We start from the raw sequence: 14,910 nt of genomic DNA, 5'->3' as shown, positions 1-14,910 counted from the left end.
GCTGACTGACTGATCAAAGTTACCTAAGGCTGTGCAGTCATAAAAAGTGGAGCGACTGGAAGATTTCAATAAAGACTAGCTGTGGAAATTTTGAACAGACTCTTGTCTGCATCCCTACCTGCTTCATAACAAAAGATGCTGTTAGTGTGAGGCTGCTTTAATGAGCTGCACACTGTATTTTACTGCCATATCCCTGACTGTATTTAATGTGTGTGGCTGTGTGTTTTTCAATCAGGCAAACAAGTCGCTGTCATTCAGGTGTGGAGGGAGCCTGATTAATAGTCAACCAGGCGTTGGAGGCGTGACAAGAGGAGAAGAGAGGAGTTGGAAGAAGAAGAAGAAAGAATCAGGGAGAGAATCAGGGGGGGAGAAAAAGAAAGTTGAGCCAGGACATAAAGGGAAGTAACCAGGAGCGAAAGGAAGGAGAAGGAGGGATGAGGAAGAGGAGGAGAGGAGCAGGTGGTGGAGAGCAGAAAAGAGGTGAAGAGGCCAGGACTGAGGAGTGAAGGAATAGTAGGAAGTCACAGGGGAAGAGGAGGAGGAGTAGGGTAAAGAGTTTTTGGAGGGGAAGGGATAGACTGAAGAGAGAGAGAGAGAGAGAGAGAGAGGGAGAAGTCAGGGAGGAGTGGAGAGAAGGGGAGGGGATGAGGCGGCTGGGGTAGGGGCTCGGAGAAGGAGAAGCAAGGGCCACGGATCAGGAACCGAGCTCCCGGGGGATGGAGCAGGTGCAGGCTGCGAGCGAGGCCTTTGGGCCTGAAGGGGCTGCCAGAGCTTAAAACAATCTGCACTGCTCCTTTTTTAATTTGGCTCTGTGAACAGCCCACCCTCCGCACTGCCTGTCTCTGCCTCTCTCTGTGCTTAACAGATCAGCGATCCACAAAGAGGGGTAAACACACACAGAGCAAAATTAAAATCGGAACTCCCCTGGCACGGCAAAACAAATTAGAGCAAACAAATTACAGAGAGTCAACACACAAACAGTGGAGCATCTGTGGCTCTCTGGACTACTGGAGCCGGTGGCTACCTCCCACACCACCATCACCACCAGTCTATGGTATATGCTCCGAATTTCACTCGTTGTCAGTCCCACACACTCTAGCGGTGTAGGTCTGGGCATGGTCTTTGTCTTTTGTGTGTTTAGAGCAGCACCAGAAGGTTTAAAAGTAAGCTGGTTTGTTTTTATGAGCTCTAGTTTAAAGTTGTTTAAATTTATGAAAACAACTATATTTCTAAGTTATTAATATCACATGTTTTTGTCATTCACATGTATTTAATCTGATTTTTTTCTTGTTTTGTCTGTGTGTGAGCTCAGTTGGCTGGCCCTCTCCCTCGGCCCCGTGGCCCCCTCTGGCCCTCTGGCAGTGGCTGTGGCCTGTCCATCTGCCTCCTACTGCCTGGGTCTGGTGGGACAGAGGCCATGGAAGACCACCCCACGCCCCTCTCAAACCGAACACCCTCACCAGCCCCCAGGCCAGCTGCTCAGGCCCCTGAATCTGCACAATGCTGCCAGGTGGGCCCCCAGGACATGCAGTCGGACCCCTTCACATACACACATGTAAGTACGAATAAACACACGAACACACGCATGCACTCACAATACCAACACATATGCTCAGTAAGCCTCTTTACAAATGGAAGCCCTGCAACACACATGGTTACACAGGGCGGCTGCATCTCAAACACACACACACATCATACGTGCCAACTTTTTAACATGCAGCCTTTTCAGGCTCAGGTGTTTCCCACAGCTCTGCATAATGGTCTGAGTTCACAGGGGTGGGACACCAACAGGTGGCGCTGTTTTCTTTACTAATTACAGCTTTATTTATTCATTGGCATGTGGAAGCTTCCAGATGACTTTGGCTGGCCTGCTCATTCACAGAATTAAAGCCAATTTGTGTGTGTGTGTGTATTCCAGCATGCTTTCTTCTCTCTTGTGGGACACAAGCCATCACCTGCCTTTTAGTACTTGTCCAATGTTCTAATATTTTTGTGTTTTACGGATCACTTTTTATGAGTTCTTTACTCAAACAAAATGATAAATAAGATACTGTGTCATCTCTAACTTTGTCTTTTGCTGCCAGCAGACCAATATCTGAGTAAGAGAACCTAATCTGCACAGCTCCCTGTTATAATTTTAAATATGGCGTTCCACAAGCATCGGTACTTGGACCACTTTTCTGGGAGCTGATTCTGTCACTTAGTCCAAAACAACAAAACATAAATTTACATTAAAATCAGTGCTCTGAAGAAATAATTGATCATTAGGGGGATCACTTTAATTTAGTGTACAAAAACCTGACATCAAAAGTATTGTGGACTGCCAGAGTCTTTGCAAGATTTAAGAGATGCCAGCACAGCCACACTGATGTCATTGCACAGACTTTTATTACACTGGCACATTTGTACATCCTCACCCTCACTGTTCATCATCATCACCTTCACAGGGGTAAAGTCTTCGCCCAAACAAACTCCAAAACTCCAAACCAAATATTCAAGTGGCTGGCACTGCTGAGATTTAGAATCCATCTTTTTTTCTGTATGCGATGCTGCCACCCAGATGGTTTTTCCAATGCTGGCAAAACAAGAAAAAAGTTCTTGTTGAATAAGGAGTTTTTTAAAGAATAAGGTGCTATACTCACTAACTTTAGACAGGACTGGACGATGAGCACATAAAAAATCATGTCAGAGTTCTGGCTTTAGCAAATAAAAGCCCTTCCGTAAAGGTAAATGAAATGTTGTGTTTTGTTTAGTAAGTTATTACTGTGGAGTTTTCCTGTATTGAACCACAAGCTGCCAGTTTAGCGGATAATAGAAGCTTTTATTTAGAGTTGTGTTTCTGAGTGTATCAGTCGAATATTCACCCTAATTTTCTAGCTCATTTACAAGAAATATTTGACTCCTCAGCTGCCAAATACTTCCCTTAGTGAATGTTTTTAGACAAACAAACAAAGCTACTGGTCGCAATAAACCAATACACAGCAGTCAAAAACCAAAACAATGAGCTGAAAGTACAAAATTAGGAGAAATTCAGATGTTTCTTTGTAGGTTTGTGAGTCCTCTCTTGTGAATCTTCAGCTATGTAAATGCTGCCATGTTGTTCTTTATGTTTATCATTATTCTGTTTCTGATCTCAGTCGATTCATAAACTGTCCGAAACTTTCCCCTTGTCAAGTTTCCTTCACTTTTCCAGATCCTTGGAGACAGTGTGAGTCAGTGAGCCTCCTGATAGTGTGGTGTGTTGTAACACCGAGACAGAGACACCACCATGGACCAGACCCTATCATAGCTCCCCTTCTGTCGACCCATTATCTGTCTCCCTCGTGCTCCCTTTCCCTTTTCTCCCCTTTCCCTCCCCTTGCCTTCCTCTGGATGTTATCTCCAGCCGCTTATGCCCTAATACCCCAATTGTTGTGCTCTAAAAACAATAATTAGCAATCCCAAATGAGACTGAGGGGCGAATTTAACAGCTTTCTTCAGATGTGTTTTTTCTGGCGTTTTCCTCTTTATCTCCCCCTCCTTTTTTTCATAAGAGCAAAGAGAGGTGGAGGGGGGGGGGGGATTCGGGGAGGTGTTGGCAAAGCCTCTTTAAACTCTCTGGTATTATGGAGGATTATTTTGTGCTGAGATCCTGGCTCGTGTGTCTGGTTTTTTTTCTGTCTCCTCTCCTTTTCTCTTCCTGGTTGTGGCAGACACGCTAGGTAAACAGTTTGTGTCACACTTGATTGCGTTTGAGAAATTAAAAAACAGGAATCACAATAGGCCAGGACTGGGGGATGAGGACTGGGGGGACACTGACACCATAAGACCCCAGCTCTTTGGGGACCCCTGGTACGCCTCGTGACAGAGCGGCCCTTGCAGCCACAACAATACAAGACCTCGTCCTTCAGAGAACACTCCTCGCTCTCAGTCTCTGAGTCTATCTGCACTGGGCCATCTGCTCTCCTCCTCTCTCTTCTTCTTCTTCTTCTTCCTCCTCCTCCTCCTCCTCCTCCTCCTCCTCTTCCTCCTCCATGACTCCTTTCAGAGAGCGTTTGAGTCTGGCTCAATTATTCAAGTGTTTACAAGCATAAACAGTCTGCCAGGTTGGAGGTGTGTGTGTGTGTGTGTGTGTGTGTGTGTGTGTGTGCTTTCCTGACATTTTCCCCTTGTGATTCACATACAGCCTGTGTCTATACACACAGAAAGTGCAACATCTGTGGCTGTCATCGCCATCATGGCAAAGTTATAATACAGAAAGCCATTTACAGTTGACACTGAATAAAGCTCAGCTGAGAAAAATGTTGCTAAGAAGCTTCACAGCAAAAATGTTATTCTCTCTGTGTGTTGAACTGCAGATCTGTGGCGTGCTGTGAACACACATCTCTCTGCTGAGAATGGGAGCGCTGCAGTTAGGCTGCTGTGCTATAGAGGGCAGTGTGAAACTACAAAAGAAAAGTGATGGTTTCACACACAACAGAGGACGAAAGCATGAAAGTGTGCAGCTGTGAAGATGTGTTGTTTGTTGAAGTTAAAGTCACAGCAACCAGGGGGTTAAGCCTTACTCCCTGTTCCTGTCAAGTCTACAAATATTTTACCAGTTTTGAACTATTTTCAGTTTCGGCTTCAAACATTTCTAGAACTAAATGTTAGACTAATTTTAAACCACCGCACCATTTTAAGCCACAAAAAAAACACATACATGAACAACTGTTTTCATATCACCACAGTCAAAGTTAATGAGAAATCCATGCAAATTTAAGGTCACCTGAAAAGAGCTGTCTGTTGAAAACTGACAGGGAATCGCCCCAAAGACTTGACTGAGGTAAAACAGGTTAGACACCGGCAGTCATGACGCTGTCAAGGCTGAAATGCTGTCATGGGGAGCAAAAGTATCCTGGTGGTGGTGGAATATTGCTGCACTCCAGGAGCACTCCATTATGCTACACAGAGGAAAACTTTTCCTAATTTTCATACTAAATTATTGGATTGACAGAGCCCATTAAAACAGATTATTAAAAACTGTTAAACCTGACTGCAGGTAACACAATCAGTCTCCTATAGGCCCATTTCAAACAAGCCTCAGAGACCCTGCCCGTTTCACTTGCTTTACTTTGTGTCGAAGCATTTACTTGTGTCCGGCCAGACCTACTGAGACTAGCTTAAAGCCAAACACAGGCACTAACCCATTTATCACCCTGGGCTTTCCTGCCTGTGTTTGTGTTCTCCCTGTGTTACAATCAATCATGTATAATTCAATAGGCCTCACTTTGCTAAATCAACTCTGGAGTTTTGGATAAGAGTTTGTGCTTACTCGTGCAGCACGTTTGCTCATGATTATTTGCATTTGACAATTTAGCAGGAGTAAAACCTGAGACAGGTTCCACCCAAACTGTCACACATTGTCGCCTCTGTCGAGGGACCAACCTGCACCGGCCTGCCTGCAGCTTGCAGGCCTCCCCTAATATATAATCTGTTGTTATACTGTCACCACGAGGAGCACAACCAACCCCGTGGAGACGCCACCGAAATTCATTAATCTAATTAAATATGTCGTATTGCCCAAATGAGACGCTGGTATGGCTTTGCTGCAGGATAAGTGCAAAAGTAAGGCTGGGTCCCACAAGAGAAGCATACAGCAGACGTGCGCTAACGCTACTGCGCTTCATTACACTCTTAATTACCTATTGTTTCTAACTAGTTGGTGGCGTTTTAATGAGAATCTACAGGCAGTTAAATGTAATCTAAATTTTCTAATCTACTGGTCCATTACCAAGGAGTCAAAATGTTATTGGTTTTGTGAGTAATCAGACTTTTAAATGGTGCTGATATCACTCCCGGAGGGCAAGGAGTGGGTTATGACTGTGTAATTGAATTCAGTTTTTTCCTCCTCCTCATCCTCCTCCTCCTCCTCCTCCTTCTTCCCCCTTTTTTTCTGGGAGCTGAGAGGAAGATTTTTATGGTGCGGCTGGCCGCTTAGGTCGAGGAGCATGTCTTCAGTTCCGGTTGGATCACAAGTTTTTTTCTGCACATGGGTCACCATGGCGACCTCTTCAAGTGTGTGTGTATGTGTGTGCGTGCATGTTTGTGTGGAATGTGAATGTGTGCATGCACTTCTGTGTGTGTGTGTGTGTGTGTTTGTGCCCCAGTCAGCCTCAGTGCTGTGCTGTCACCTGCAGCCAGATAAGCCAAAGGATTTATCACCCACTGAATTGCCTTTGAGTGGTGGATAAAATGGCTCCAATACATTCTGGTATGAAAACGCTGCGGGGTTAATGAGAGCCAAATTCACAGAGGGCTAAATCTATTAGGTTTTCATGGACGGAATCAATCAACATGCACCACACCGGCTGATTTGTCATATTGAAGCATTGCCCGTTTGAATTCCAAAACACAATCCTCCTCACTGAATGATTCACTTTGATTTTGATTGCCTCTTCATCAAGAAGATGACAGCTATGAACTAATTTTCTTTTCTATCATGTTACACACTTATTAGCTCCGGCTGTCCTTGGCAGATGACGGATTCTTTTATAAAGCTACAGTTGGATTTTCCTCAAGTCTATTCAAATAATCCCAATGTTTCTGTATTCTTTTTAAATCGAATTATTTTGTTTTCACCATTTTTTATTTGCATGAAGGATTAAACTCTGTCTAATCTCATAGAGACCTGCTTATATTTGCTGATGGATTTTCCTGATGCTGAGAGGCGCTGCCTGTGGCGATAAAAAAAAAAAGAGAGGGGGTCAAGTTAAAGAAAAAGTTCAACATCGTGGGACTTACTTACATAAAGCTAACACCTGCAGCTAGTTTGCCTTTATAGCCTTGCTGAATACCTTACCCTGTGTTAATAACTAACCTTAACCAATATCTTATACTAAACAGGAAACTTACAGCGAGTGAAAACAACCTACCTCTTTACTCTTTTGCAGCTGTGTTGGTCACGTTTGGATGATGTCTGGCTGTGTTATATACTATCAGGGTCGGTCCAAGCCTTTATGGGGCCCTAAGCAAAATGTCATACCACCACCTCAGCATCAGACGCTTCATCATCCTATAGGCTACACAGTGTGTAACACTATCATTACCATAATGAGTAATTTGCTATTAATCAATGTTATTTTTTAAAATATAAAATATATATTTTATCATGGACTTTTGGTGCTCTTGGGGGTCCTAAGCGACCGCATATTTTGCATATGCCTTGGGCAGGCCCTGGATACTATCATAAGGAATATGTTCCATTTGCATCAAAGTAATCATGTGTCATGTGAGGCAGATGTGTTATCGACCAATCAATGTGTTGAAAACTGCACCAATGTGCATTTTGGCAGTAAAACAAAGCACGAAGTCTTGGCTGGAAGATCTGTGGTTTTGTGCTCAATATGCTTTTATTGCATCATGCATTCACGTGTAGGTGAAACAGACCAACCAATATCAAACTTACAACAAATATAAAAGCAACAATTTTTGTTGTTGGAACACTATTTTTCACCATTATCAGAACGAACCTAAAGTGTGTTTATTTGGTTAATTTACCCCTCAGCAGTATTCGTTTGGTAGACCCCCTGTTCAAATGTTACTATTGTTACTTCCAGTGAAACAAGATCACCCTGTCAGAATAATTCTACTAATTATAGTGAAGGAAGAATCTGAACTTTGTTCTGTCCCTTCTGTCTAAGTTAACTTGTTAAAACCACACAGATAAAAAAAAAACAGTGGTCTCATTCAAGTTCTTTCCAACAAAAGGAAAAGGTGAAATGTTTAACTGAAGAAAACGTAATGAGTTGTCCAATATCTGACTCTCACATCCTGTTTGGATGCTTGATAGTCACGATGATTAGTATTTTTGTGTCTGGTGAGTCAGGAAGTTCATTATTTCTCTGTGCTCTGATACTGGAGCTGATTTCCAGCAGCTCCGGTCCCCAGTGGATTCTCAGATCTTTCTTTTTTTTTTTTTTGTCTGCGTGTACAGTACGAGAGAGCTGCCATGGTTTTGTTCTGTCTGTGAAGATGCTGTGATGCTCCACAAGAGAAAATGTCTAATCATTGCAGAAGGAATAAAAAAAAAACCCAGAAGCGATACATTTGTCTTGGGCGTCTTGTACCTTTCTCTCAGTGCGGTGATGGATGACAACCTTGGTGTTGAGTGTGTGTGTGTTTGTCTATCGCAGCGGTGCAAAGTGACCAGGGACAGGCGCCAACAGAAAAAGGCCCTGTCCCCCAACTAATGAGCAGCATTATTCAAATGGAGTCTTTGTTGTCAGTGCACTGTGCTGTAGTCCACACTCTGCTGTCACAGCCAGCACTGCCTGATGCACCGCTTCTTCATTTTGATGCTCGTTCAGTTTATCTCTTATTGAAATGCATGTGGGGAAAATAAGGCACCTTGAAACTACCGGTGAGTTTCACCCGCTGTCCATCCTGTAGATTACACTGTATAAACACAATCATATAATTAAAAGCAGTACATGGAGGATTCTGCAGTACTTTATCCTCATATGACTGAAGGCGTTTCATGGGAGGATTGCCCTCTGTGTTGCCAATACATGGTGTCAGTCCAGGATCAAACAGTAGGTGGGCACTGAGCACAAAAGAGACAGCAAACACAAAATGTCAACAAATAGAGGAATATCACCCAGTTTGTCTATCACACTGTGGAGTCAACAAAAAAAACAGGAGGAGAGCCTTCAAGGCCCACGCCAGCTGACAGGAGGAGCAGCGGCGAATAAAGGAGTCAGGAAAAAAAAAGATGGGAGTCGAAAGAGAAAAATCTGCCCTTCTACAAAGAAGGACAGGGGGGAAAAAAGAAAGCAGGGTGTTAGAGGAAGCTCCTCCGACCGAGCCCATCTCCAGCTGTCACAAATCATTTCTGCTCGGGAAGTGAGGGGAGGCGAAATGTCAAAATATTTGAATAAATTCCGCAGAAGCCTGTTGAGAGTGGGGCGGTGCGGTGAGAGGGGTATTGTTGGCACCAATGGGGTGGAGAGGGGATGAGAAGGTTGGGGAATAAAAAGAGGAGTTGGGGGGGGGGGCAGTTTGGAAGGGGGGGGTGGTTGCATGTGAAATAGCCTTCACAGGCCTCATGAGGAACACAAGCTAAATGGGAATCAAAGGTTCAGCCACTGTAGTCATATTTTTGAGTTCATTTTAAACAATTTCCTTCCTTTTCTTAGATTACTGAGATTAACGCTGACAACAGTGACACACCTTGCGCACTCACTGCTTCTGTGGACTGCAGGCGTCACCTCTGCTCACCATCAACATGTCCCTTAAAATAAATACATGCTTTGCATCCATTGCATGCAGTAGAACTGTTCCTCATGTAGATTTATGCTTTTAACTATTTCCTAATGAAAAATAAAACTTTGATAAAGTCTTTATGACACAGAACCATTAACTACTGAGACTGAGACAGAGCATATAGGTGTTACGTGCAGGTATCAGTCTGTGGTCTGTATGTGTGTTGTGTCTCCTTGTGTCCGTGTACCGTGTGCACATCCACTTTGATTCCATTTGGCTCTCATCCACACAGATATATAAGCTGGATGTGAGCACATGGCTCAGTGGGACGGGGGCGTGATGATCAGAGTGCTGATCTTGTTGTCTTGACTTTGTGTTAGTTTATATATTTTGTTTTATAATTTCTGTTTATAGTAACTCATTCTGCCTCCTGTCTCTTCCTCAGGCCAGGGGAACATTACTTTTGCTTCCCCTCATCCCTTGGACTAATAGTCCATGGGCCAGACAAGATGTCAGTACCACTCAAAGGCGTGACAAACATTGCTTATACATTTTGAAATGGTACATGTCTGCCTGACCTTCCTAACTCTATCTTCCTGAATTTGGTCGGCTTTATTAGAATAACTGTCCTCCTGATATAAGGGTGAAAATCACCCCCTCAGAATGAGATAATATGGGTTAATTATGCATTTCTTGAATCCTCATCTTCACGCCAGTATTGCAGTGTTTGTATTTTACTTCCTGATGCCACAGGACTGAAAAACAAAAGACAATTAAAGCAGAGCTCCAGTGTCAACTGTACATGTCAAAAGTATTCATAAAAGAGCTTGAATGAAAGCTCCCCTTAAAAGTGATACCAAACATAATAATGTAAATCGTTGAAATATGTCCTTAACAAGGGCCAATACCAAGATATGCACCAGAAATGCATTTTTCCATCAGGGGAGGACAACTTTAACAGCTGATAACTAATATTTTGGCTGTGACTTCACTAGGGTTATCATACCAAAATGATTACTACAGACATGTATCTTTTCAAAAAGTATAAGCAACCTTTGCCTCGCCTTTGAGTGGTACCAACATCTCGTCTGGTCGATGGACTATGACCAGGGAATGTAACAATAGTATGTAGAAGTGGAAGAAGTATGCAAGGGACATGATTTTGGTAATGGAAGCTCTGGAGGTTGCAGTCCAGTTGGTGAGGTGGACATCTTGCAAACTAACATGTTGCATTTATCCAGCATAAACAAAGGCTTTTAAAGTCATCTTAAATTTAGTGCAAACTGTTTTGTTATAGACATCCATCCATTTTCTGCTCCCGCTTTGTCCTGAACTATAGGGGTTACAGGGTGCCTGGCTGATCAAATCTATCAGTGGATGAGAGACAGGGTACAACCTCGACAGGCTGCCAGTCTATTACACGGCTAACAAAGAGAGACAGACAAGCGGTCACACTTAGAATCAAACCATCAGCCCATTTAAAGGACCAAGAGAAAACCAACGCAGGCACAGGGACATATTCAAACCAGGAACCTTCTTGTTGTGAGGCAGTACTGTCATAGACATTGTCTCTCAAACTCATTCATGTATCTCAATTTGCTGTGACTAAAAGGTAGGGTAGGAGATTTTGAAAACTCAGTGAGAGTCAGCCAGATTTCGAAAGTAAACACACGCCCCTTTCTCTCGGAGCTCACCCCGAAGCCACGCCTCCCAATCACATGGACGTGCATTACCTGAAGACAGGCTTCTGTCTGTGACCTCGGCCATCATGCAGGTACCTCTCTGGTGCGCACAGAGCAGGAAGAGAGTGACAACCAGCCAATCCTCCGCGCAGGGTCCACCCGGAGGATTGGCTGATGTTTTTAGCGTTTTATAGCTTCCACAGATGATTCATATTCTTCGTTTTAATGCGAAACTGCCGAACTAATTGGTTGCTATCGGATTGTAAAGACAAGTTACACTAATGTAACAAAAAGTGCATCAGAATGAAATCTCCTACCCTACCTTTAAACCTGTAGAATATTACATTCTCTGCTGCTTCACTTTTGACCATTTTTGCAAATCTGCAAAATTATCTGACATCGAGCCAGACAACACACAGCAAAGAGCATTCTCGCACATTATTCTGAAATAAATAAATTGCATCAACATAACAACGGGACAGAGACTGATGACGTGATTGGCTGCTGATGAAATTTGAACTAAACATAAAATGTTTTGACAAACATTTATGGAAATGATTGAATGTGAGATTTTTAACTTTTTTTTTTTTACTAATTTTTAACTTTAGTTATGCTCTTTGTGTGTGTGTGTGATGTAGTGCTGTACAGGTCTGAACTGGAGCCAACACCATCATGAGCTAATGTTTAGTTTTGCTCAGTTTCTCACTGCCCTCCTATTAATATGTATTATGCGGGGTGAAGAGTGAATTAAGGACAGGTTATGGTGATAAAGGTCTGATGATGCTTGTTTGTTCAAAGTCTCTGAATGCATGTTCTCTATCAGCCCGTGTGCATCTAGTCTCTTTGTTCAGATGATCCCCGGGGTACATTAGAAGTCGCAGGGTCAGTGTCTCCTCTGTTTGCCTCTGAGCTCACTAACACTGTATTTAATTAGGCCTCTAATCAGCCACTAAACACAAAATAAAATGAGACAATCTGTATCTGTTTACCTCCCTCTCAACTCTCTAACACACATACACACATTCTCTGCATATTTGCATGTATAGTTGGTGAAAAAAAAATCATTTATCAGGGAGAAAGATCAAGGTCATGACTCCTCTTCACACTCGATTCCCTGAAACCAATTAAACTGTCGGTCGGTGAAGTTCAGTTGGAGGACACGGACTGGAAAACAATAGCAGATGACAGCTTCTCTCCGCTATCTCTGGCTGGGTTTTCTTGCAGCAGTAATTATATTTGCAGATTCTGTCATTAAGACTAAAAAGCCGGAGAAGTTTTGCAATCAGTCGGAAATATTCAAATCATTCTGGTAACTGACGTTATCAGCATTTAGAAAGCGAATGTCATGTGGCAAAGATTCTGACTGGAGGTCAGACATGTGTGAAAACTTTAATGATGAGTACAACAACCAGCTCAGTCATGGAAATCTATAATTATTTAAAGTCATGACCATGATCAAAGTTTTTGTGTACACTTATACCTATAAAAGGGCTGAAAGGAACCTCATAAAGTGGTTAGGGGGTCTTCCTGCTGATAGTGGTGACAGGGGCAGAGATCTGACGAGCTGTTCAGAGGATTTCATCAGCTCAGAGCAACACACACATGTTCCTGGCACTTATACTGAATTAGATATTTATGGGTGTGTCACACTATTTTGCAAGGTTTAGGGTGGACAACGATAGAGGTACAAGTGAAAAAAAATATATTTAAATACAACATTTCAGCTGTATAGGCTTGGTTGTGGTATCAGAATTGGACTGATCTTATGCCTAAATGAGACCATGAGGTACATAATCTACCTATATGTAGACATTTTTTGTCCAATACTTTGGTAGAAATGCCGCTTATCTACTCTCAAACACATTTTAAAATCATTGTTATTGTTGCTAAATTCTGTATTTGGTGCTATCAAATAATATATTTTTTACAAAGCAAACAAATGGTAACTGTTTAAGCATGTGTATATTAGCGTTGTTATTATTATTATTATTATTATTATTATTATACTTTAATAATCCCAGAAGGAAAATTGCTTAAGGCTGCCAGCACACCAGTGAGTGTAGTAAAGTGCCTTGCCCAAGGACACACAACAATGACTAGGGAGGAGTTGGGATTGAACCACCAACCCTCTGGTTATAGGACAACCCTGCTCTACCACTGCTCCCCTATTTTTTCAGTTAACAATAAAACGACAAAACTGCATTTGCATTTCCACAATATAATATTCACACATGCTCTGAAACCTGATTACAGTTATTCTCTGTTGTCACTTGTGCACCGTCTCTGCTTCAGGTTACTTCACACTTTAACCCCTACATGCAGCCTTTGCTCTGCTGTCATGCTTAAATGCATTAAACATGTCGGACTGTTGGATATATTAAAATGTATGCAAGTGATGCATGTCCAGCCAAATGGAATTCATTTTTATGGAGGCACTGAGAACAGACTGAGGTAAACGATGCCGTGCCTTAAGAAGATCCTTTTATTAATCACTAACTCCTCAGTGTAGGCTCAGCCCCACAGAGCATAAACTAGGACAAAAAGCATCTGATGTGTTGCCGTACAATACATCAGAAACTGTGTTTTATTCCTGGAATGTGTATTAAAATAGGAGGTTAGCTACAGTGCAAGGCTGCCTATCACCGCCTCAGTCTAAACAGGGATGAGCAGGCATGCCTGGATATTCTCACATCCTCATGAGACGTTTCCCCATGTGGGCTGACCACACTACAGCTGGTAGAGAAGCACAAACATACTGTTCCATACAAGCAATAACCAGCTCCTCTGCTTCTATGCAAAAAGGAAAAGAGAGCAGCAGACTCGTTATTTAACTGGCTTTTGACAGCTGGGGCACAGCAGAGGGACAGGAAGTGTATCAGTGCATGTGCGCGTGAATGACACAGACAGAAAAAAAATCAAATGTGTATGTACGTGTGTGTGTGTGTGTGTATTTGTGGCTGCACTTCTTATATGTGTGTGTCCATCCCCATTTCCATTTGTGTGTGCTCGGCCATGTGCATATATGTATGTGTGGCACAGTGGACCAGAACAGAGCTCTGACAGTAGCAGGACTGCTGCTCGCTGATGCTTGCCTGGAGGAGCTGACAGCAGCCTGGCCTGTCAATCACCAGGCATGCCCACTAGCCCCCTATTCATATCATCCTATCTTGTTAACTCTAAATCTGGCTGGGTACTGTTTATACACTCTGTATGTGGTTGTGTGTGTGTGTGTTTGGGGGGGGGGGCATCCTTTTCTCTGATGTGCTTCTGTGTTACAGCCTTAGCTGCATGGATCTGTTTCAGATAGAGATCAATCAAGACAAAGTGATGAAAAACTGGCTCAGGGATTGCTAAGGAACCATGTCATGCCGTGAGTTATTCCAATCTTGTAGAAACATGTCCAGGCAGCAGCAGCAGCAGACACAATGCATTGCACTATTCAATATAATCTATAACAACCAAAGCCCCTTTCCTATCAAAATAGACATATTTAGTAACACTGGATCTATTTTTATCTCTAAAGTGATCCACACACTCTGTGATTGTCTAAGCATTGTTGCCAGTGGGAGAAAGAGAGCAAGAGCTCTTGTAGTCAGAGGTAATTATCTCCTCTTGTCACCCACAATGGACGCCCTCTAATGAGAGCCTGACTCGATTGGTGATTGGTCGCCTGTGGCTCTGTGGAGATGCTCGGCTCTTTTGGTTTTGAATACAGCCTGTGTGCTCTGTAGTAGAAAAAGCAAATAATAAGTCATTCATCGGAGCAAATGGCAGCCAAAATGTGTCCACCACCATGCACAAGATGCACCAGGCTCTGAATTATCAGGAGATATTAGGTTTAGTGTGTGCATGAAATAATCAATTTGAGAGATGAGAGTGAATCTTTGGGTGTTTTTGAGGAGTAAGACACACAAAGTGGCATCAATCTGGCAGCACATCAGGCGTAACATTTGTCTATTTTTTCTGTACTAAGTTCATCAAACATCCTCTAGGTCTTCTTTATTTC

The sequence above is a fragment of the Parambassis ranga genome, chromosome 16 (assembly GCF_900634625.1).
Source record: "Parambassis ranga chromosome 16, fParRan2.1, whole genome shotgun sequence".
Taxonomy (NCBI): domain Eukaryota; kingdom Metazoa; phylum Chordata; class Actinopteri; family Ambassidae; genus Parambassis; species Parambassis ranga.
The sequence above is the reverse complement of the archived record's forward strand: the minus strand, read 5'-3'. Positions refer to the sequence as shown.